We start from the raw sequence: 25,793 nt of genomic DNA on the forward strand, positions 1-25,793 counted from the left end.
AAGCCCGCCGCTGTTTGCCAAGCGGAGAACTCGGGGCGTGCCGAAAGTAATCTCGGAATGGAGTTTGCGCCGGGGCCCCGCAGATTCGACGGGGACGCGGAGCCCGCGCATACCCGCGGCTCGAATAACCTCCTCTCTCTCTCTCTCTCTCCTGCCATCCCACTCATCTTCGCCCTCCTTCTCCTCCTCGCACGAGGCACAGCGGTCGACATTCTGCCGCACAGAAAAGCCGGTATTTCACATGCATTGAATAAGAAAAAAGTAAAGTACGCACAAAGAGAGGGGCGATCCGAGTACAGCGGCTGCGGCTGGCGCCGCGCGCGCGGGTGGTGCGGGGTGCGTATTGGTAATGAAGGCGAATTTGCATGTGAGAACACCCGCGCCAGGCGGGCGTCGCGGCGAGATTTGCGCCAGCCGCGTCTCTAAAGGATGAGGGAGGGGAAGGCCGCGGCTGTACGTGCGAAGAAAGCGTGCTTACGCAGCCGTGCGTGTGTGCGCGCGCATGTGTGCATCTGGCGTCGAGAAGTTTTGCGTCGATCAGATCTGCTGGAGGCTGTGCTATAGGCAAGGGCGGAGAGCGTGTGCGAAGAAGTTGAACGATAAAAACGGGAGAAGCCAGACCGTCTGGTACTTGCGACTCGCGGTCCAACAGGGTGATAGGGGGGTGGGGGGCGGAAGGCTTAATTTTTGTAAAACTGTTTGTTTGAGTCGAACCGCTCCCTAGGGGGCGCCGCGTTTGTCGCCACTACCCAACTTCTGCGGAATTGCCAGAGCCGCGGAGTCTTTCGACAGCGATCGGAGGGCTGCACCTCCAAATTGCTTAGCAACGGGTTCCTTAGCTAAATACCTTAGTGTGCAAACAGCAGAGTGTTCAGTGTGGCAGATCTTTTCTGTATACACGTCTTAGCGAGTTTGAAAAGAGTTCTGATAAAAACTAGGACTTACGGAGAGCTTATGAAGCGTCAGCGAGCAGTAGCTTACGTGAACGGCCGCTGATGGAGACTCACACTTCGACGTTATTTTCAGTGTTTCGAAACGTGTTCGCTACACTTTGCGAGGAAGCAACCGAAAATGGAAAGAATACAAACGGCGAGACTGAACCAACTGGCTGAGTTACGACAAGCGGCGCCTACTAAAGGACACTTTCCCGTCCTCGAGGCCCTCGTTGCTGCTTTTGCTTTTCCTTTTTAGCACGACATATATTCTTCTAGAAAAGTCGGTCCCGTCTGGCTTCCGGCCATGAGCGGCTCGGGGCCTTAACCCGAGCGTTGGCGACTTCTTCGCGTTTCGTTCGAAGCACTACTCGTGCGAATAAAAAATAGCACCGATGAAAAAAAAAACATAAAGAACGCGCGAAAGGCAATGACAATAGGCGTGTGCAGCTTATAAAGGAGGCAAGCTCACTCCATAGATTCACTGCGGTCTTTCTTTCCTATACGGCGAACAAAGTTCCCGAACGGTGACGCCACCACTTCGCTCTGGTTGCCCCCCCCCCCCCCCCCCTTCCCCGCTGCCCGAATACACTCGGAGACATTGCCGCGATGGAAACTGCAGCAGAGAGCTCGGAGGCGGCATAACCCATGATCTGACAGTAGACAAACCGCGCGGACCCGAGCGCCCTGTTCCATAGAGCTAGCTCACACGCACACACACACAGACACACGCACACGTGCGAGCGCACCCCCAGGGCGCAGTATTTCTCGACGGAGACAGTAAGACAAATGCTCCCTTGTCATCGGAGATGTCCCCGAGGGTCGCAGCGCTGGTATCCGTGCTTTAACGGGAAGCGGCGCACGTAATCTTCCACGCTTCCTCCTCCTCTTCCCTTTCCCCACTGAACCCCACTGTCGACCCCGACCGGTCGGTGACGCTGTGTTCTCCGGCGCCCCGTCACCACGACGGTAGCAGTGACTGAGGCGGCGGCGCCGGTATAAGGTATATACGAATGTAACTTTCGGCTGCGCTGCGGGCTGCTCGGGGAGTTCGACGTCGGAACGCTTATACATCGCGTGCGCGACATCGGGTGCATCGATCAGCAAAGCGCGCGCCGCTCCTGTCTGCTCGGGCCAAAAGAGCACCGCGACCGCTGCAGCGAATTTTATGTGGGCTTTTCCCCGTTTGCTTTCCTCCTCTCCGCTCTCTCGCGAACTGTGTTCCTGGCCGCCCGCTGGCAGCCTGATCCCCAATTGCACTTGCACGCCCTTCCCCTCGCTTCCTATGTCATGCAGGCCCGACAGCCCGGTCCTCTGATCTCTCACCCAGCACACCCCCTCCCCCCCACTCTTCGCCACCCGCCTGCCTCGTGTCTGCAGTAGCAATAATAATCATAATCATGTATAATTCCAAAGGAAAGCGATAAATTGCGGCATCGCGGTCTTCGTTTGTTTTGTTTTATTTCTCGTCACTCGATCCCTTCTTTCTCGCTCTTCCACCCTCCCATAACCTTTGGCTGAGTTGTTTCCGGCGTAGACGTGGTTTCTTCATTTCCTGTCTTTTTTTTTTTTTGCTTTACAGGCTCTGTGAGTTGAACGTGGATCAATAAAAAACGACCCAGAAAAATAAGACGCTAACAGAACACCGCATTTACTTGCCGCGTCTCCATAGGGATTGCAAATAACCGTATTTTTGGTCCTTTACCTGTCAATGAAAGTCTACTGATATTATTGCTGCTGTAAAATTTGCATAGGGAGGTGGCGGAATTCATCGGCTGTCGACCTTAGGTATTCTAGACGGCACAACTCAAGCTTCGTTCTTTCGTTTGAAGAGGGGCGAAAAGTGTTGTCCAGGCATGCGACGGGGTGAGTCTGCAGCCTTCGCATTTAGCGCAGCTATGAGGGAAGCGTATCACTCACCAAATGTAGCGACATCTGAAGACTGAGCGCATAACGATAACTGTAAAACTGATTGCAAGCTGCACTTCGAACCATAGACCACAAATATAATATCTCAGAATGGCTGCGTACCGACACGGATGTCTCCTATCTCGCAGTGTATATGCATGTAATGGTGCTTACTGGCATCCAAGTTCTAGTAACAGTCTGCTTAAATTATGCGGCTTTTTGAAAACGTCACGAAGAATATTAAGAGGGGCGTACTCACTTCCGCTCTTAATGCACGCACACAAAAAATATTTTGTACAGCTAAGGTTACATTTTTCCCCAATTTTTCATGCTTTGTCGGTAACAGTTCTTGTTGTAGTGGATGCGAAAAAAAAAAGGACATGTTGTCGGGAAAACGCTTATGGCTCTAAAAGTTGCGCTCAGAGCTAGACGGTTTTTTTTTCCCTCTTCTCCTTTCTTTTTTTTACCGATGCAGAAGTTAAGATTCCCAACGTCGCAAATGGGGACACGGAAACGGTTGCTGTTCGCGTTTTCAAATGCAGGGACCTATGTCCCATTGAACTTTCCTATTTGCAACAAGAAACAGAGTATACCAGAGCGTAGAACATGACTCACTCGGCGAGCAGACCAAAATATATGAAACGCCCGACCGGCAATATAGAGATACGGTACACAATTCCTCATGCGGACAGATGTACCGAAACATCAATAAAAACTATAGGCGCCAAATATATCTAATAAGCTAAGTTCTGCTAGTCAGTAAAGTTAGCATCTATTCAATATGATTTTTTTGGTTATATGCTATTAACCGGGTTCAACAAGTGTATAAAGCAAACTTTCTCATACGAGTGAAGGTATACCTCTTGTTTAACTACACATGAATCAGATTACTTCCTTCGTGAGGAGCACCTCCGCAGTAGGTTATCTATGTGTTTCATTTCAAGATAGGAGATTCAACAAATCTATCGCCGTCTTCTCCCCAACGTTAAATTACTGTACGAATGAAAAGATGATGTCAAATAAGTTTAATCATACCAACTATTAAGCGTTGCGCTAGCATGTGCGGAGCAGTCATTCGCACCAATAAAGAAAAAAAAAACGCTAAATAGTGAATTGAAGCGCTTTCCGCACAGTCTGAGATATCGACCAATAGTGACATTCCAACATGTGCAGGCAGTTTCTTTCAACAAACAAGATAGAAGGAGAAAGGAAGATAAAGTCCATTGTAAAATATTTTACACGTTAAAAAGTGAAAAAGGGTGTAAATGTGTCTATAACTCACACCCTTAGGGTGTTATCTATATAACGGACACACTTAGGGTGAGTGTTATAGACACATTTACACCATTTTTCACTTTTTAGGGTGTAAATTATTTTATAGTGTAATATAGGTTTGCACATAATTTTGAGATACCACACGAAGGACGCTTCTGTGGCACCCACAACAGCCATTCCACTTAACTGTAATGTCATAAACCTTACGCAGTGTTCCGTGGACTGCGAATTAAGTGCAGTCTTTCATATTATGATATTCAACGTGATCCTGACGAGCCATGTATTTTCCCATTCTTTCGCAAGTCGTCACTGCAGGAACATATTGTGTATTGAGGAGTCTTGACTCGAATGTTTCAAAGTGTACTTAGATTTAGGTGCACGTTAAAGAACCCCAGGTGGTCGAAATTTCCGGAGTCCTCCACTACGGCGTGCCTCATAATCACAAAGTGGTTTTGGCACGTAAAACCCCATAATTACAATTTATTCGAATGTTTCAAAATTCCGCATCCACGTTTTAAAGGTGATTGTACATAACTATGTGTTTCCGGAGTCTGGCCACCCAACAGGTGAGAGAACGCCCGTAGGCACGTGCGTTCGACACGTTTGTTCCACCGGCACGGCCTATGGCAGTTATGGCCTGTGTTACAGCCCGTAAACATTTTATTTCCCCCACCAATCTGAAAAGAGACTCACTTAGGCCGCCGTTGAACGACGTCGTAAATGAGGCGTGCGATAAGGGGGTATAGATTCCAACTATACGATCTACGCATATGCATCGACCGTATTGTTGGCAAATATTCTGCCTTTTGACTCCGATGGCTCCGAAAGCACATGAGGCACACCAATTTATATCGAAGACCTGAAAGGCGTTCCCTGAGTTCATTAAAACATTTATTGTACTAAACTTTACACCGCCTTTTCTGAATGTATAGTTTAAACGTCACGCAAGGTGATGAGTTTAGACTTCTTCTGAAAACAACAACACAAAAGAAGCATCCATAAATGACACACGTATACGCGCGCGTAAGCACCGTTAATTGTCACACGTACACGTGCGTGCTCTTGTATACATATCAAAACGATACATAATTTGTTAGCCTTGGCTAGGTATGATTTTATTCGTCTGCAAGCCAATTAGAAAAGTGAAAAGTTACAAAATGATTGAAGGTCGCCATCATGAATGTGTAATGCTGTTACCTTCTTCTGAAATTTATTTTCATAGTTGCAGCGCAACCACTACAATGATTCTGCAGTCCGTTCGACTACCCGAGAAATTTGAGATATCTTTTTTTTTATCTTAGTATGACTGTCGCGGCAAAGTCTAGTAAGCTAAAGTCAGGCATGCTTATGGCATCTACGCTAAGCCACGCTGCCGACAACGCCCAGCATCCGCGTCCCAGACTCCGGAGCTCTGGCAGCGCACGTCCGCCCTGTGACTCACTCCGCGACGTTCTGCGCGACGCGCGCGCCATCTTGGCCGGCAGGCTCGTGACGTCAGCAAAACGCACCGACGTCACGACAGCGAAAACGTTTGAGTGGTCGAACTGCCTCCCGGCCATTGGCTGTTTTACCCACCTCCCTGCAGCTTTAAGAGGGGAGGGGGGGGGGGAGGGGAGCGACAGCGGCGGCGGTGGTCGGGACGCAAAATCGAATCGATTATCGATTTTGTCTGTCACTGCACGGGCGTCTTTCCTCATGTCCCTCCTTCCCTCTACTTTTTCATGCCCTCCTCCTCGTCCGCCCTCCATTTCCGTCCTCTCCCAAACTGCTGCTGCAGCAGCAGCAGCAGCAGCTCCTGCGTTTGCCCTTTGAAGCGAGGCAGCAGTATTTCCCGTGCCGGCTTCCTGCTTCTGCCCTGTAATTTCATTTTGCGCCCGAACAGAGATGGAAGCGCGCTCGCGCGACGCGATGAAATACGCCGATGGGCGTTCTGTTTCCACGACGCGTGCGTGCTCCCTCTCCCACCCCACCCGCACCCCCTTGCCCCCGTGCCCTGATCCACGGGGCAGCAGCACATCGTGATCCGCGCGGTGTTCGCGAACGCGTCGGCAGCGAGCCTGGCGCTCCGCTCTGAATGTTCATCGCGTGTGTCGGGCTCTCTGTGTTCGTCAACTCCATTTATAATGCGAACGAATGGAAACTCTTTGTAGACTCCGTATAATGCGAACGCAGCTTCGCTTTGTGTATACCAGCGTAGGCAGGGCTTATTCGTATTGCGTAAATGTTTCCGCCATTTTACGTGAGCAGGGCCTTTCTTGCTTTCTTTCGTTTAATTGATGTTTTCTTCTTTTAATTTCGCTGCTCGCTTCCATGACGTCCGCGACGTCGTGATGAATTTTCGAAGCTGTGCAAATGCGAGCACCAAATGTGTATATGTTTGTCGACTATGGTAACGCAGCAGTGAAATATGATTTTTGATGGGGGGGGGGGGGGGGGGGTAAAGAAGGAAATTTATATATATATATATATATATATATATATATATATATATATATATATATATATATATATATATATATATATATATATAATGTGCGAGCCGTCACGCGACATCGGTTTCATAAGCCACTGTAGCGCTCCGGGACATTCGATCTCAAAACAAAACATTTGACCACCTCGTTAACATTACTGAAGGAACGAATATATCCATATTTTTCCATATTATAGGAAAAGGACAAGCTGGTACTGCGCACGCACTCATATCGAACGGGCTGGCAGCACCAGATATCGTCAGATTTTTGTTTATTAACTCTATTTAAAGAAAAGTTTGGAGCCTATCTGTAACACTTGCTACTCATCTTGTCTAGTATGGTAGTTGTGTTCATAATCTTCATGAACGGAACAACGATTACAAATAAAAAGTGCGCAGGGACATTCGTTCGCGCATAAAAATTAATAAAAATGTTCATACAATAGCTTGTTTTTCTGTTCTATAGTGTAAAGCTATTCTTACACTCTCTCTGCGTCTGCGGAAGCCTAGAAAAGAAACCACGATTTTTTTTGTAAATGTATGGAAGGAGATGTTGGGCGTCTCGCAGAAGCACCGGCTATACCCAACAAGGCTGGCAATGTGGGCACCTAGGTCAGTCATGTTGCATTTGGATTGCAAGTGAGGAGGAACACCAGGGCATGGGCTCAAGAATTGTGCTTGTCGCGTCCGATTATGCAGATGCCGTGATGTAGCGCTACACTTCATCGTAGTTTAATACCGGCTACTGCTCTGAGACATAAGTTGAGAGGACCAAAGTGATAGTAACATAACGAAGAAAAATCAACGACGAGTTCGCGTAAGGTTTAGAAGCCATGACACTATAGCCACAGAATATTCACTAATTTGAACATACGCGCAATGCAGTCCGCGTAAAAAAATGGCTGTGGCTTAGCTAAGGTTAAGCCCAGGATGCGAAGCATACTAGCCTTTATTTTAACGCGACAGCGTTAATGAGCTCGTGTCGCAGAAAAGCCGGTGTCGTCGGCGTCGGCTCAGGCGTGCGGCGCTTGCTCAGGCGCACATTTCGTTGTCGCGCCGAACGCTGCGTTGCTCGACGCTCACCGCGTCCGATGCGGGGCGCGTAGTCGCTGCGCCGTAGCAAAGCCACCTAGAAACAGTCTCTGTAGCACGCCGCAACCTTCGCTTCTCATTCCAACGAGCAGCTCTGTCTCCAGGAGGCATCTCACCTCGTGAGTGTCCAGCAGAGGCAAGCGCAGCTGCTTATATACCGCCGCGACGCCGCGAGCGACGGCGTGAGTTGGAGCCCCGTTTCACCTCTGTCGTGACGTCACGGTCTCACGTGGTCAGCCTTGAAGGCGACGCCGCGAGCGACGGCGCGAGTTGGAGCCCCGTTTCTCCTCTGTCATGACGTCACGGTGTCACGTGGTATTGAAGGCGACACCGCCGTGCCTGAGGAGCTGGGTTGAGCTCTACTAATATGCTTCGCATAAAAAGAACAAAAATTTTAGAGACTTCTATACCACAGCAGACACCCCAGTACAAAATGCATACAATGCGCTGGAAATGAAGTTCAGCTAGGAAAAACGTCAATAGGCCAGCGAAATATTTAACGCTAACGCACCACTTGATTTTATGCTCTCTTTTCTCGTCTTCGATAAAAGGTAACGTTCTCCAACGATTTCAGTTAACATTTGCATGAATTGACTAAAAAGTTAGCTCACGAAGATGTGCCAGAGACTGCCTGATGTTTTGAACTGAAGAAGAAGAAACGCTCCATAACCGCACGCACGGGCAGCAATAACAGGGTCCAATTAAAGGAGTTGCACCGAGCAACCGTATAGACGACGGACGCGTACTCGCTTCGTTTCTTACGGTGATCAAGAAGCAATGCGGAACAACTTAAATGTTTGCCGTTTTCGGAATGCTCCAAATGATAACCACACCTTCATACTAGCAATCTCGCTGCGCTGTTTCGGAATACTGCTGTCGCAGTATCCGCTCCAGCTTGCGACTCGACGATTAGGGTTTTCTGCTATTTGGAATGAAATTTTGTTGAAAGAGCCTTCGCCATACTCGCAACCTAGAGCTGGAGTGGTAAAAGTTGTGGTCACATAAGAACTACCACGCATCTGCAAGTTTGATGGTGGTTTCGTTGATAATTCGAGGCAGGTTTTGTAAATAAATTAGCTATACTTTGTAGCAACTCCGAAATAAGGCTAAGTGTTCAGACTGTTGTTAAGGCAAACATCAGTGTTTCGGTTTTGCCATAAAGGAAGAGTTCGCTCACCCAAGCTGTAAACTTCATAACTGTTTAGGAAAACCAAGGGGGTATTTCATAACTAGATCATTTTCTAGTGTCAAAAACGAAGGCCTGTATTTCTGCTTCGGTAACAAAATGCTTAAGTTGAAACCTTCTTTGCGCAACGGTACAACGCGTGTGTGCGTGCGTGCGTGCGTGCCTTTTGTATGGATTCCCGCGTCGCACCTATTAATATCTAATACACCTTTTAATATCTAAGTGCTAATAAGCAAGGCCCATGCTTATGCTCAAGTTTTTACTTTATTGGTCATAAGAGCGCTTTTTTTCGTCAGATCCATGGTATGTTTGGTAACATTAAATAAGCATCAAATCAAGTCTATTTTGAATGTGCGTAACCATGAACAGTAATTACGATTTGAATAGACAGATTATTAGTGCAGTGGCTGTTCGTATTGGGGTGGTGAGAGGTGCCATATAGTGACATAAATATAATCTAGAGGACTGGGGGTTAACCGAGGGTCCCGATTTTTATTAATCATGCCATAAGAAGCCAACAAACAATGGCACCGAGGACAACATAGGGTAAATTACTTCTACTTACTAACTGAATTAAAGAAATGATAAATTTATGGAAATGAAAGTGGATGAAAAAACACCTTGTCGCAGGTGGAGAACGATCCCACGCCTTGGCATTACGCGTGCAATGCTCTACCAATTGAGCTACCGCGGCGCCGCTTCCTCACCTACTTTCTTGGGTATTTATGTTTTACTAATAGAACTAACCCTGGGAGTGTTAGCCAGCGCCGCCACTCGCAAACCCTGGCGGCGGATGTGGAACATCCTTTCTGTTGCACGTGTCACGAGTACGTGATCTTTTTGGGTGAAGCCAACTGGTCAAAAACCCACACATGCTGCCTGAAGGCATCAATGTTACCGGATTCGAGACCCTCGTCGTGTAATGAACGAGAAGAAAGGGGGCTAACAGAGGGGCCCGATTTTTATTAATCAGATTAATCATTTTTATCAATCATTTTAGTGATAGCAAAGGAAAGTGGGAGAGATATATTTTCTTGCCGTCCAGAGAGAGCTATACTGTTTCCCTCCTCTCTGAATGAACAAACCGTCGATACCCTTGACACGAACAAGCTTGCCTCTTGGGGCAGAAGCGGAAAACTGGATTGTATAAGGAATCTTTCGGGGAAAAAGGAGAAACACAGAAATGAAAAAAGAAATGAAATGAAAAACTTCACTTGTGAAGCAGTATAGGTTTCCGAGACCGAATGGTTTTGTCGAAACGATTGCGTAGCTTGAAGAATGAGTCCGTATACGGAAACGAAAAAAAATCATGCAGAAAAATTATTAGTAGTTATTGCTTAGTTTGAAAACATATACAAAGGACGTAGAAGGAGGTAAGGAAAGAAGCAGGTTGTCAACTGACATTTAAATAGGCAAAACGTATGGTCACTCTTTAGGAAGGAGTGCATAGGAAACGAAATCGAAGGTAGGATGGGAAGTGAAATGAAAAGTGATGGAAGAACTATATTACAGGTTACGAAGCCTAAAGTAAAACAGTGACAAAGAATAGGACACGGCAGTATGGAAACACACAAAAAAGATCACTGCAAGTAGCACTAATTACGAAAGACTACAATAAAATCATGAAGTCTCGTGGTGGTGGTGGTGGTGGTGGTGGTGGTGGTGGTGGTGGTGGTGGTGGTGGTGGTGGTGGTGGTGGTGGTGGTGGTGGTGGTGAATTGTAGCAACAGGCGGGTTTAGCCTGGCGAACAAGGCCGGCAATTTCTCCGCCCGAGCGTCTCGCACAATACCGCTGATGGGTTTCACCATATGTCCATCAACCCAGTCTCTCTTAAGAATTCGATCAGGAGACGTGAAGTTTCTTTGCGGGCCATCACTGATCCCTCGGGAAATATAAGGTGTTGCAGGCGCGCATGCGGAAGGTCCTTGTTTTGCAAATTCTTCAGGAGAGTATCTCTTTCATCTTGGAATTGCTGGCAGGACCACAAAAAGTGCTCAATGTCTCCTGTCTCGTTGCATGCCGTACAGTTCGGAGAATTGATTCGCCCCGTTTTAAATAACCAGGCCGGTGTGTTAGCAGATCCTTTCCTTATACGATATAGAAGTGAGGCTTCCTCTCGGTGCAATCTCTTGGTTACGCAGGGCATATGCGGTGGAACCCAAAGCGACGCAAAGTGATTTCGAATTTCAGATTTTTGCACTTGGTTACTCTTTGGAGCCTTGATTTTGGGAGGATGATAGAGCGCTGCGTATGCAAGCGCATCAGCATTTTCGTTTCCTGAGATACCAATGTGGGAGGGAATCCACTGAAACTTTACTGTGAAGCCTTTGTTGTTGAGTTCTTTCACGATGGCTAGGGATTTGCGTGGGAACTTGAGGGATGGCAAACCACGGTATACTTGTTGTAATGCGGCCTTTGAGTCCGTAAGGACAACCACATTCTGCGGAGGCAAAGTCCTTAATTTGCGCAGAGCAGAAGCTATCGCTACGCCTTCCACAACTGTCGACGAGGCTATACAGTCCAGACGCCCAGACCACGTATATCTTAGAGAGGGAATGTAGTATGCAGCTGCACAGCGGTCTTCGTCTGCCTGACACAGCAACTGTGCCTAATCACTGGAAGTGCAGTCGTCTTGTGGCTTTACTAAAACCTCGGAAATGCCCACATGATCTCTCACATTATCGGCCAATAGCCTTGGCAAGCTGTGTCGGTAAAGTGATGGAGCGGATGGTACTGAGCAGACTGGAATGGCTACTCGAGAAAAGTGGTGGACTTCCTGATTTCATCAATGGATTCAGAAGAGGCCGATCATCAATTGACGGTGTGATCGACCTAGTATCTTCTGTTCAACAGGAACAGAGACGCCGTCGTCTGGTATGCGCAATATTTCTCGACATCAAAAGTGCCTGCGACAACGTCTTCCACCATTCGATTCTTCAGGCGCTTGAGGATATTGGTGTTGGTGGCCGGATGTATGCATGGCTGCAGAGTTACCTCAGTGGCCGCACCATTTTCATGTCCACTTCGGATGGCGAGACTGATAGACATGACGTTCGCAGGGGTGTTCCGCAAGGTGGTGTCCTTAGCCCAATATTGTTCAATATCATACTGGTGGGCCTTGCAGACGAGCTACCTGAAACAGTGCGTATCAGTACGTACGCGGATGATATCTGTATTTGGTCATCTGGGGTCACACGTCCACAAGTGCGTGCAAGACTCCAACGTGCGGCTACCATAACGGCGAAGTACTTGCGCCGTAGAGGCCTGCAACTCTCAGCAACTAAGTGTGCAGTCCTGGCATTCACGCGCAAATCAATGTCACATTATCCAATCGTTGTCGACGGAACAGCGCTCCCTTTAGTCATCCACCAGAGATATCTTGGCGTGATCATAGACCGCAGCCTTTCTTGGACCAAACATGTTACTGCGCTTAGGGCTAAACTGACCAACTTCATACACGTTCTTCGTGTAATATCAGGACTGAGATGGGGCCCCTCTGAGCGAAGTTTGCTCCAAGTGTACCAGGCACTTTTTGTGGGCTACATACGCTACAGCATGCCTGTGTTATTTAACATGGGGTCCTCTTGTATACGCACGCTGGAGAGCCTTCAGGCACAAGCACTACGAATATGTCTTGGCTTGCCACGCTGCACGTCAACTAAGGGCACAATAGCGGAAGCACGGGCTTGTCCTATCGACATATACAGGTCTTGTGAACCTGTGCGAACCTATCTTCGCCTGCTAACCAGACACTCACACCATCCACTGTCAACACTTCCAAGCACCAACCTTGACTGTGCTTTTTCTAAAGCTATTGCATGTCACGCAAGCATTGTACCTGCAAGATTCCAGGCCACCGACATCCCCGTGACACCTCCATGGACATTGCCAAGACCACTAGTGAGGCTTCAGATACCCGGAATTAGGAAGAAATCTTACGTTTCCTCCATTGGCTTGAAGCAGCTCACCCTGTCCCATATATTTACATCATATAGTGGGACTGCACAAGTACATACCGATGGTTCGGTCACGCCATCTGCCACAACGGCTGCATTTGTCATCCCACAACTTGGAATTACTCAACGATTTCGATTAGACCACAAATCGACATCTACGGCTGCAGAAGTTGCGGGAATACGAGAGGCTGTCCGTTTTATGAGAACGCAGACACCCCATAAATGGACGATATTTTGCGATGCCAAATCAGCGCTACAGGCGCTAAAATACTTTTTAAAGAAACGACCATACTATCTGCTCGTGCTGGAAATCGTCGAACTTTGTCACAGTGCCGAGTTAAGTGGCCACGTGATTACCTTTCAATGGATGCCTAGCCATTGTGGTGTCTTTGGTAATGAACTCGCTGACAGTGAGGCAAGATCGGCCTCCTCTTCCTCTGATGAAGTACGGATTGCCTACTCGCGACCTGACACCAACTCCATGATCAAGGCACTCATGCAGGACCTTACAAAGGCTTACAGAGCCCACTCTGATAATATTCACAGACGTCTACATACGATTGACCCAGACGGTAAATTCTGTTTGCCCCCGAAGCTTACACGGAGCAAAACATCATTGCTACACAGGATTCGGCTCGGCGTTGCTTTCACCCGTCGCTACGCACACCTCATCGGCCAATCGAACAACCCCGATTGTGTACACTGCCAGATGCCCGAAACACTGCAACACGTACTGTGCGACTGCCCAGCATATATGCTGGAGCGAAGGACGTTAGACAGTTTCCTAGCCAGCGTTGGCAGACAGCTACGGTCGGAGGAAGCTATCCTCGGCCCATGGCCCGACACTGCAATTTCAGTGCGTGCAACAAAAGTATTGTTGAAGTTCCTGCAGGACACCAAGCTCGACGAGCGGCTCTAGCGAGGCAACTATCTCATGTATACATAAGCACTCACCACTTCTCTTATCATCATCATCCATCCCCATACTTTCACTCCCCTTCCCTCTTCCCCAGTGCAGAGTAGCGGACTAGAGCGCACTAGCTCAGGTCGACCTCTCTGTCTTTCCTATCAATAAATTCTATTCAATTCAATGTAGGTGATTCGGGTAAGTCGTGTTCAGGTGTTCCAGGACTAATGACTTGGCTTCTGCAGATGGAATGCAGCTCTTTGATTGCAGTCGGGGTACACTTAAGTTGCATGTGATGTCCTCGAATGTCCAGGGTGGTTCTATCCTTTCCCTCGGTCTCGAGCAGCGCAATCCTATACGCGAAGCGTGTTCAATGCTGCATAAAAATGTGAGCGCGGCCTGTTACCTATACGTCGTAAGAGGGCTCTACAGTGCAAAGAGAACAAAGGCAGTCGCAAAGAGAACGTTAACTACAAGAAGGAAGCCAATTCAGTTTCTTGTGTAAAGAAGGGTGCATTGTGTCTGATCGCGTCAGGACGCGCGACTATTAACATAAAAGCAATCATCGAGGGTGCTACACAAGTTGAGCTGCTAAGAACGAGGTCGCGGGATCGGATCCCGGTCACGGCGGCCGCATTTAGATGGGGGCTAAATGCGAAAACACCCGTGTCCTTAGATTTAGGTGCACGTTATAGAACCCCAGGAGGTCAAGATTAATTCAGAGTCTCCCACTACGGTGTACCTCATAATCAGATCCTGGGTCTGGCCCGTAAACCCGCCCCCCCCCCTCTATTTTATTTTTTTAGAGTCATACACAGTAGATAAAAAATGTGACAGTCCCTTAGGAGCAACATGCGCTGGAAGGAGTGCCTAGAAAGTGAAACTGAAGATGGGAGGGCAAGTATAAAGTAACGAAAGTACAAGATTACAGGTTACAAATACTAACGTGAAACAACGACGAAGAACTCGGCAGTATAGAAACGGAAAAAAGATAACCGCAAGTAGCACTAATTACGAAAGCTTACAATAAAATAACAAGGACTCGTCAGTGACAAAGAAAAAATTAACAACAAACGGGAAGCCACTTAAGTTTCTCGTAGAAAGAAGGGCTTGTTGGCTGACCGCGTCGTGACATGCAATCATTCGCATACTGACAATCATCGAGGGTCACAAACAGCAGGTCAAGAAGGCGACAGTCCCCCTCATCAGTAGTAGCATGCGCTGCATAAGGATGGCTTGCACCTCGTGTCGGTGGTCCAGGCTTGCCTCGTCGTATATAATAGGAATCCACGTGCTATTCCGATATCGGAAGATTTTTTTTCTGTACCGCATCGAGGCCTATTTGATGAAATATGTTTGTCTTGTAAGCATTCCTGCGCACATAGAGCAAATAATCCCTCTCCGTCTCCTCGGCGAGTCTATAGCTATATCTCTATAGCTAGAAATTTGAGATACGACGCAGTCCTCTTGAATTTAATTGCCCTGAGGCAGATTGCTCAAGCGAATGGACATATATCTTACATTAATTTTTACCCCATTGTTGCATCTGGTATACGCTACTGCTCAAGCTAAGGGTAAGCAGCGCCCGGGTGTGTTAACCTTTCCACTTAGAAGGACGCGGGGAGTCTGTCGTGTGCGCTTTGCAGTTGCTACAAGACGCTCGAATACCTGGTATTAGAGTGCCCTGTTTTTCATCTATCGAATGAAACCACTTGCAAAGAATGCATTGCCACTAAGTGGAGTTTTAAAATTTCTATGCATAGAATAATTTGCTTACATATTTTTTCAAGAGGCGAGTCTCTGAATTGCAGCAAACTTCTTCCAGAGTCGAAGTTTCCTATCGCGTCACAACTTCTACTAGCGTAGTCGCAGATGTCAACCTGCGCTGCCAAGAAAATGTTGCTCCCGCGTTATCCAACCCCAGTTTTGCGATGCCAACAACATGAGCTAAATAGGCGTTCCGACTTGGTATGAATCCTGCGGCAAGCGCCAATATAGAGATGAATTGCCATGGTGGCGGCTTTTGAAGATTAAGCGCACTTGAAAGGTGGGGTTGGATGTCGAATGTTGTCCTGAGTACAAAGTGCTATACCCCTCCTTGGAGAGTCTGTAGGTATATGTCTACAGCTAGAAATTTGAGATACGACGTAGATATCGTGAATTTAATTGCCTTATAAAGCAGATTGCTCGAGCGAATGGCCATATATATTATATGAAGATTGACCCCATTGTTGCATCTTGTACTACTGATGTGTAAAGAGCAAGCACCATGCCATATGGGCCTCCTCCTTAGAGTGCCCAATTTTTGGTGTTGCTTGCTCTGAGTGCCAAAAATGCCTGCAAGATAAACGTATTTCATCAAGCAGGCCTCCACCCGGATTAGAAAAAAACTTCCGATATCGGTAGCGCGCGGATTCATGCCTCGTAAGCGATTATCTAGAAAAAAAAAAAGACCAAGCTCTCTGTCAGACAGCGCTTTTTTGAAATTTAAGTTGTTAATCCCTAAGGTCCAGCTGAATCACTTCAATCAAACGACTGTTAAAATTTTTTCGCGCTTGTATTCTCCGCCTCCTGTATTCATTTCCCCTTTATACCATTTCAAACACCTCATCTGAGGCAGCAAAACCAGCACCATTTTGTGCTATGGCAATTCTAACAGACCGTATAAAGGTACTCAAACAGGTTCACATTTGCCACCACATGGGCTCGGAGCAAAAGAAGCTGCAAAGATGTTGCACCTGCACTGACAAGCTGCTCCATTTGCGGTGTTGTTGTCCCTTCATGCAACATACGTATGTGTGCATTGCGGAATTTCGATTGCTCACAAGCTATCTAGCGCCTTTTCGTGAAGCAAACCGCCATTTCGCATCAAGAGATGCCATCCGAGTGGTGTATTCGATATGTGGTGCGGGCAGACGCCTCTACATTTGGGGATCGCAGATCTTCCATTTCCTTATCAAAAAACCAAGGCAGAAAAAAACACTTTGGTCGCTTTAATACTCCGCCGCAGCCTTTCCAATTGAACATAGATGTATACTGCTATGAGAAGCGCATGCACAATCTTGAACCCACACTTAAGATTGTCATTCCTAACCGGTCTCTCGCCGGGTAAAGTAACCTGAAGTGACCCTTCTTTATCGCATATAGGATGCTGTGTGAGCAAAATGGGCTTCGCAGATGCTTACCCCTTTCGAAATAGAATGACCGACAGTGAGACACATGGTAGTAGAAAAAAGAAAGTCGAAAAACTTTCTTACATCTGCCCTTTGCTTTGCTTTCAAAGGGTGGTTTCCTTAGACAACATTCTGCACACGTGTAACAAACCACTCTGAATATCGATAATAGGCTTTGGGGCTGGCTCGGTATCCCTGCGGAAATAGGCAAAAACTTCGTTGCACTCAATTCCAATTTGACCTTGGTGTCCAAGGGATATGGCTATCCTGCGAGCGCGCGAGTCGTCTCATATCTATGCGACATGTCTTGCAATTGCTGTCGCCCTTGTTCAATGACCATCTAACAACCGGTTTTACAACGTGAGCTGCTATGGCCTCATTCCAATAGCTGTTTCGCTTGTTCGGTTGGCAACATTGTCAGTCGTCGCCACCGGTGTCTGTTGCAGCTATCGCCATGAATAAGAAAAAAAAAACAGTTCCCGCCGGTATCGAACCCGGGCCTTTGTGTGGGAGACAGCTGCTCTACCACTGCGCCACGCCAGCCCTCGCTAGCTGCTGCAGAAACATGCCCTATACATGCGTCCTAGCGAGCATGGAGTCACGCGATGTGAGATGTGCGCCGTGTAGTGTCCATATGTGCACACTTTGCATTGCAGTTGCATATTATTGCACCAGGTGGCAAGCCATGTAGAGTTGCATAGGTTGAGGTACAAAGTAGACGGAGAAGTTTTGAGAAAGAAAAATGATGATTGAAGATATATATAAAAATTACTAGAATGAAATACAGGTATTATTATTATTATTATTATTATTATTATTATTATTATTATTATTATTATTATTATTATTATTATTATTATTATTATTATTATTATTTGGCTTGAAAAAGTAAATACACTTGTCAGGAAAGGGAAAGCAGGCTGACAACTGCCACACCGGATTAACTAAACCAGGCTAGGTGACAATTCTTCGCCCTCCCCGTTTCAAAGAAGATGCCAATAAATCAGTAGCAGCAGCAGTAGCTGCAGCATCGTATCGTGTCATTCATCACGCGGTGTGAGATGCACGCCGCGTACCGTCGATAGGTGCAAACTCTGCATTGCAGTTGAGTTGTATTCCACCAGGTGTCACGGCATGTAGCAGTTGCATCGTGTCGTGCCAAGTTAGAAGGGATGTGACATGTGTGCCACGTAGTCTCTATACCTGTCTTTACTCTTCGGTAGACGTCATGGCGCCTCCTCGCAAGGTACGAATCGCTGCTGACGAAGCGAATCGTAGAGCTACGCGCGAAGCATGTAACCAGGTAACGTGGGGCTCAGCAGACCACTGTGCAGAGAGCAGCTCAAGCCGCAGTTCACCGTCAATGCCGGGCGGATAGTTCAGTTCACTCTCGTGAAAACGATGCAAAGGTACTTCGCCGCGAAGACTCGCTTGTGCGTGCTGCCGAAATGAAGCACCCATAGAGCCGCTCCTTCCGCTTACGCTGTGACCGTGCATCGTGTGCCGTGCAGTCCGGTGATCTTTTTTTCTGACCTTGTTTCATTCGCCATGCTTCGTATTGTACGGCCTCTTTTGCCTGAATTTGTATTTCAGACGAACGCTGCAAGCTCTTACTGAGCAGTTCTATACGGTCTTTCTGCCCACGGTTTGGTTATACAAAAAAAAAAAAAATTGGAAGGAGATTCTGCAGTTGCTCACAAAATTAGTTCTTTATTCTTCAAATATCATCCTCTTGCTCCCAACTAGATGCAGAGGAAGACAAGAATGATTAAAAACTCCGTTTGTCGGGTTGTGTCAAATAAGTTTGAGACCTAATGACAAATTTTATCTATCTGCTTCGCTTGTTTGTAGCATATAGCTACAGTATGTACATGTTCGCCGCCTATGAAGTGTTGTGACAACTTGACAGTGCAGAAGCTTATATGAGTAGAAATTAGTGCCTCTGGAGACAAAGGGCGTACACGAAGATGGAAAAGTGATCAACAGTCGGCGAATGAATCAACAGCAAGGAGTGAACATTTGGACGATGCAAGCTGTTTTCGTCAGTTGACAAGCCAAATCTCTGACTTTACTTGTCTTCTTTTCAAGTACGACAAAAAAGTCTAAGACTCGTCTTTGGTCTGACTAAGACAGTTCCCTTTCTCAAAGGCGCTGAATCCTGGCTGAGGCGTTCTTTCTTCTTTTACTGCTTTTATTTAGCATGAATTGAAAGGCGAGTGGGAGGTCACGAATATTGTAAATAGGTTTCTGAAAGCTGCATTCTTTTTTGTTCTTGGGCATTTCAAATGGTATTCTGCTCCCTCGTGGAACAGCGACTGCCCTTTCGGTAACTCCGGTTCTTGTTCTGGTTCTTGAATTCCGGTCGATTGGGAACGACATAAGAAACTAGCGAATTCAACAAAAATGTGGATATTTTGTTTGGTAGTATGCTCACTCATGACCTGGTTCAAATTATGAAACAGCCCGCTCGCATCCGAGATTCATCTTGCTCGATATTAGATTTGACCTTTATAAGCCAGGATTTTACAGAACACACTGTTATAGTTGAAGAAGGTTTATCGTACCAATGTTCTGTATATATGTCAATTTCCTTGGTGAAATTTGTTCCTCATAAAACTAGTAGCCTGCACTATTTTAGAGATTACGAAAGAGCTGATGATGCTTCTGTGATTGCGAGTATGGAAAATTGCCTGAGTGATTTTGCTGAAGAGCATGATAATGAGTTATTGCTGCAAAAGATGTTTGCTGATATGTGCAATTATTGTTTAAATATGTTAATACCAAACAAGCGAATGAAGGTGCACAAACATAGACGCTGGATAACGCGAAATATTATTCATTTAAAACGGAAACTAGAACGGGCTGAAAGTTCTACTCGCAATCCTGTTATCATTAATGATATCAAAAACGCTCTCACGCATGCAATGCACGAGTCTAAGGACTTCTTTTTCAGAACTTTACCTAACTTTATGAAAAATGAACCATGAAAATTTTGGGATTACTTCAGCGATGCTGACTGGCTCGTGAAGCAGGTTTTGGTTGATGGTAAGTCTGCTACAGATGGACAAGTTATCGCTGAGTATTTTAATACTTACTTTATTGGAGTATTTTCGAAAGCACGTACACGCGTGAATCTGCGTCATGGGGCGTTTTTATCACCCCAGGTTGATTTTATTTCATATCATCGTGTAGTCGCAATGCTCTTAAATCTGAAAACAAAATCGACTTGGGCTCCTGATCGTTAGCCCACTATTTTGCTCCGTCGTTATGCCGAAACTATTGCTAAATTTCTTGTGAGTTTGTTTCAGTGTTCACTAATAACTGCGAGGCTACCTGATGAATGGAAGACTGCTCAAGTTATACCCGTCTGTAAAAAAGATGATCATTTGTTAGTAGAAGATTATCATCCAATATACTCAACATCTTCTTGTTGTAAATTATTGGAACACGTTGTGCGAAAACGCATCATTCAATTTCTCGAGGAAAATTTTATACTATCAAGCGTTCAACACGGATTTATATGAATTTTTTCTACTGCGACACACTTGGTCACAGTAGTTCATTAATTTACAGCATGCATAGATAATGATTGACAAATTGACGCAATATGCTTAGATTTTAGCAAAGCGTTTCACAGAATTATTCATTAGAAATTGCTCGATAAACTGAAATTTTAACCTTCCCCACATTTTGGTCTCTTGGGTTTCCGGTTACCTACATAACCGAACAAAGTTTGTTTCAATTGATGGTTGTAATTCCTGCAGTCCTCCTGTAACATCAGGTGTGCCTCAAGGAAGTGTTCTGGAACTCTTGATGTTTCTTTTATATATAAATGACATTGTCTCTATAATTACTCTTGGAACTCAAATTAGGGGATTTGCAGATGTTTTATTTCGTCAAATCAGAGGTTTACATGATCAGGTCGAGTTGAATTGTAATCTTACAAATGTATCTAAGTGGTGCACAGATTTTGGCATGACTGTTAATACCGATAAAACTGTTTATCTTCGTGTAACGCTCCTCCTAAATATATGTCTTCCTTTCAAACAGGTTACCAGTTACAAGTACCTAGGAGTGACAATCACTAGTGACCTCTCTTGGATTATGCACATTGATAACATTTACGCGTCAGCTTTCCGCAAGCTTTGTTACTTAAGACATAAACTTCTAAATATTGCTATATTGTTTGGGATCCTTACATTAAACTTAACATTAAAAAGTCAGAAAGGATTCAGTGGAAAACTGTCAGGTTTATCTATTCTAAATGTAAGTACACTGATTCTCCTTCTGCTTTCATGAAAGCTAACAACATTGAACTACTTGGAAAAAATGTCGTCTGAATTTTTAAAACTTACTTCTTAATGGTAAAATGGCTACTGATCAGACATAGTTTCTTTCCCCTTTGTCTACAAGACCTACGCGACATTACCAAACACACTGTCTTACCCCTTACTTTGCGAGAACAAACATTTATAAGTTTTTCTTTTTACTGCATTCTCTGTCCTACTGGAATAGCCTAACAGAACCTTATGACGCACTGTATGACTAGATAATCATGTCTTTTTGTGTTCATTGCTCAGATCCTATCATATTTCTCTTTTTGTTGTTCTCTTTTTGTGTTATAGAGATATATTGGAAATTGTATTGCCCATCCTGCTTGGACCAGGCTGGTCTGCAGTATGTAATAAATAAATAAATAAATAAATAAATAAATAAATAAATAAATAAATAAATAAATAAATAAATAAATAAATCAGTCACAAATGTTTACTGTCACATACTTAACGTTTCGGAACTTTTTGAAGAGACTCTTCGCGCGACTGCGTCGTTAGATAAGTCACGGTCTTCTCTTCGCCCCAACTCCTGAATTTGCATCATCCCTTACACTATTGGCGAGACTAAGCAACCATTCTACTACTCATTTCACTATTCCCTCTAAGTCACCGCGTGGCCCTTACAACAACGATTTACAACAAGGCTGACTTCATATTAATTAACGATGAGTTCGAATACTTTGCGGGTTTATTCTTTTCATTTTTCTAGAGTCATTCTGTTTCTGTTAACAGGTCTCTTTTTAAAACAAAAGTTAAAGCAACACTTGTCGATGAATGCATTCCGTACAGCGCCTACATTGTATGGCTTAAAGAACGCCTTGGAATGACATAACTTTAAAGCGCTTACTGAACGAGAAATAACGCATTTTTCGCCCAGTTAAGTATTCCCATTCTGTGATCAGTTTTGCCGCATGTTTCGTTCATATCAGCACAAACGCGCTTTGTGCAACCTGAAGCAATTTCTTTTTACACTAACCCCCGTTTATTATTATCCGTTATTCCTCGTAAGTTCTGGAGCATCGTGGGTATGCGTGACCAAAAATATATCAAATTAAAGGGCTATTGTAGTTCTTTTATTCCCAGTGTTAAATTCTGGGATGTTTTGAATGACACGTTCTGCTTATCGTTTACTGATACCTGCATGCCCAACCACGCTTCCAGAATTCGCTTTCGAACAGCTTGCGGAGATGACTCCGATTTCTGTTGATTGTGACAGAATATTGAAACTTATCTAAGATGTCAAGTTTATCTTCCTCTGCAGAAATTGGTGGCATAAGCTACAAACAAGTTTTTGAAGGGTACTGAGGCATATTCTAAGCAATTTCATAGCATGTCTTTCCACAGTCGCTATAGAGCGACAAGATCCCGGTGATATCGTTATGGAGATTATATGTTTGCTGAATTTTGTTCAGTGCTTAAAGACCTCATTTAAGGAGGTGCACGAAGCGCTCAGATCTGCAGAGATAATGACAACTGTCTATCCTGATTGCAGTGACTAAAAGTGGAATAAAACCTATCACAACGATGAATTGTGATACACCAGTGCATTTCTTTTGATAGAAATGTGCATTAATAATGTCTAAGCTGTCGATTTGGAAAGTATCACGTTGGATCTAAAGCCTGCACCTGGAGACCATTAAGCTTTCTGTGGAATACGGATACGTATTCTAATAAAGAGGAAACAGAAATATTCGCCGGAAAGCGAGAAACGTTGGAAATCATGAAGCATCCAAGAAAATTATCATAAAGAACAACGTGTCCGAAAAATTATATTGAATTTCTTGCTAGTTAATTGGCTGTTACCGCACTAAAGGGCCATTGTGTAATTTACTGTGTTCACATTGAACGGATCTCGAAGCTCACCGGCACACAGACAAAAAGGCTCCAGAAAAGCAGACAAGACAGCGCTTCTGCCTGCTTTTCTCCAACCTCTTTTCTGTGTACCAGTGTGCTTCGAGAGCTGTTCAACATGAATTTTACTTTAACCGACTGGTGCGACACACCATATATGTAGTGTGTTGTGCCTTTAATGAAAAGCTGGAGACGTTTAGCAGGCATACAGCCTGGCGTGCATCTCCAAGCATACGGCGAAACATACAATACACACCATAATCAACTAGCACACACATAGCATAACTATCCACGAATACGTACACATGCTCAACTGGCTGATAAAGTCTAATTAAGGTCAGTAGTTCTCAAAAATATTATAAGCGCTTTCATTGCATACTATGCTCACTGTGACGTACAAGGCAGCGTTTCGTAACGAGTGCTCTGCTGCACCAGCTTGTCAACATATCTTAAATGAAACAACATGAATAGCGCCTGCAGGATAATTTTCTCGCTGATAGCGCAGGATTTCAACCTTATAGTCTTCTTCTGTTGATTATCTGTTTACAATAAATCTGTGAAGAACCGTAGCTAGTTGGACGAGTCGGTGCGATCGCATATGTTGTGTGGTGCTTTCCTAAGGTTATGCTTGTTTAGTTCGCGCTTTAAGCAAACATGCGATATATCTATGCGCACGCCAGAGTGATCCGACATTTCCTCCTGGTCTGGCATTGAAGCCAAAGATGATATTTTACGAAGATGATGAAAGCACTGTCTTGCACCTGTTCGATACAGATGCTCCCGAAAACCCGCATATTATGATGGTCAATGATTCGGCAGAACTGATCGGTAACATAAGCGCTTCGATGAAGCGTGCACAGTTCCGGAGCATAAGTGGAGGAATGACCACAAAAATAAATTCGCGAAAACAAAGCAAAAAGAAAAACTTGGGAATTCCTGCGGGAATATATTGAGGATTATTCAGGAAATAAAGAAAAGGCAAAGAACAAATGAAATTTGGGCTACTCTAATTTTTTGTTTCTTGCACCGGGAGAATTCGCCACCCAGAAGTAACACACATTGTTTAGATGTTTAAGCTGCAAAGGTAAATAGTATAGCTTGGAAGAAAGTGCGCGCAAAAAAGAAATTACGCGAAATGAGTTGTGAAGAATTTATTTATTTGAAGCAGCAATAAGAAAACATCCCTGCGCTGAAAGCTTTTTCGCAATTACCACGGTGACCTTGTAAAAAATTTCTGCAGCTTTTTTTTTTGATATGATATAAGGAGATGTTGGCGCGCAATTTAAGGCGCCGGTTACTCCTTATCTCTTGGGTGGTTGCGTCATACATCATTCAGGGTTCACGGTTACATATCAAATAATCATTTCATACAAGCACCAGGACTTATAAAGCAACGTTTCCACAGGAAGACTATGGCAAATGTCTCCACACCTATGTAGTCGAAAGTCTCAAAAGTAGAAACGATACTGTCGCCTAATAACACATTTTCTAGTCAGCGGGTCAGCGGGTACATACAATATACATGGCAAATGTCTCCACACTTATGTAGTCGAAAGTCTCAAAAGTACAAACGATACTGTTGCCTAATAACACATTGTCTAGTCAGCGGGTGGTATATACATCGTGTAAATATATTAGCACATACAGTCACAACAAAGCAGTCAACATAACATAATTCCCAAACAGATGGATATATAGAGTCACATTGAAATTAACAGAACAATGAAAGCACTAATAACGTCCAGCGATGCCGCTGTCTTCAAAGAAAGTCTTTAGTGCTTTTAAAGCGCTCTTCTGCAAGGCCGTTGTTGGCCAAGGGCCCAAAAGTTTCCTTAAACTGAAAGGTCTGCGGTCTAATTTACTTAGCGCTGATTTAAGTCGGCATCTTGGTGTGTCGTGATGTGGGCAATCTAGAAGGAGGTGATATATATCTTCATCTACAAATCCGCAATCACATTTGGGGGTTTTCGCTCGGCCAATTCTGCGTAAGAAATACTTTGTGTAGGCAGTGCCTAGCCTTAATCGATGAATAAGCGTTTCCATAGTTCTATCTAATGACAATGAAAATTTGAATTCAATAAATGGATCAATATGATATAAGTCAGAGCTCTTAGAATTCTGGTCAAACCAAGTGTTTCTAGACATGTTGAAAGACGTTGTCCTTATAATACAGCGTAATTCATTCTTTGATATTGGGAGCGGAGCAGTATCATCTTTCAGGTGCGCGTGTCGTGCTGCTTCATCAGCTGCTGTGTTGCCAGGAATGTTGCAATGCCCTGGTATCCACTGGAATGCTATTGCATGTTTTGCTTCGCTTGCCTTTGTGAGGTATTTAAGTGTTTCATATATTACACTGTCGCTGAATGTTTTCCCCTTTGTGCTGCAGAGTGATGTTAGTGCCGCCTGTGAATCGCTGAAAATTACCCATTTTTGCGCTTCTGCTACTGACAATATAAATTTTACCGCACATAGGATTGCGAACAGTTCAGCCGTTGTGGACGAAGTCGCACGAGATAACTTAAATGATTCTTGCTTGTTGAGGTGCGGTATAATGAATGATGAAGTTGAAGAGGTTGCTGTACTGGAGCCGTCTGTATAGACGTGTGTGTATCCTGAATACCGCATATATATCTGGTATAGTGCTAGTTGTTGAGCAGCTTGAATGAACATGTCTCTTTTGCTGAATATCCCTTCTACTGATAATTCAA

At 45.0% G+C, this 25,793-nt stretch overlaps 1 protein-coding gene across 5 annotated transcripts in view; it reads left to right on the top strand.

Moving 5' to 3' along the window:
- LOC139059100 (homeotic protein ultrabithorax-like) overlaps positions 1-25,793 on the top strand; it is a 488,317-nt gene that overhangs the window by 138,357 nt on the left and 324,167 nt on the right. Inside the window, exon 4 of one of the 5 annotated variants that reach the window (XR_011513910.1) lies at positions 18,124-18,214. The exons of the other annotated variants lie outside the window; for them this stretch is intronic. The gene's annotated coding sequence lies outside the window, so the exon portion shown is untranslated. Of the gene's footprint in view, positions 1-18,123; positions 18,215-25,793 lie in introns of those variants that run through there. 5 annotated transcript variants of the gene reach the window in all.

Source organism: Dermacentor albipictus, chromosome 4 (genome assembly GCF_038994185.2).
Source record: "Dermacentor albipictus isolate Rhodes 1998 colony chromosome 4, USDA_Dalb.pri_finalv2, whole genome shotgun sequence".
Taxonomy (NCBI): Eukaryota; Metazoa; Arthropoda; class Arachnida; order Ixodida; family Ixodidae; genus Dermacentor; species Dermacentor albipictus.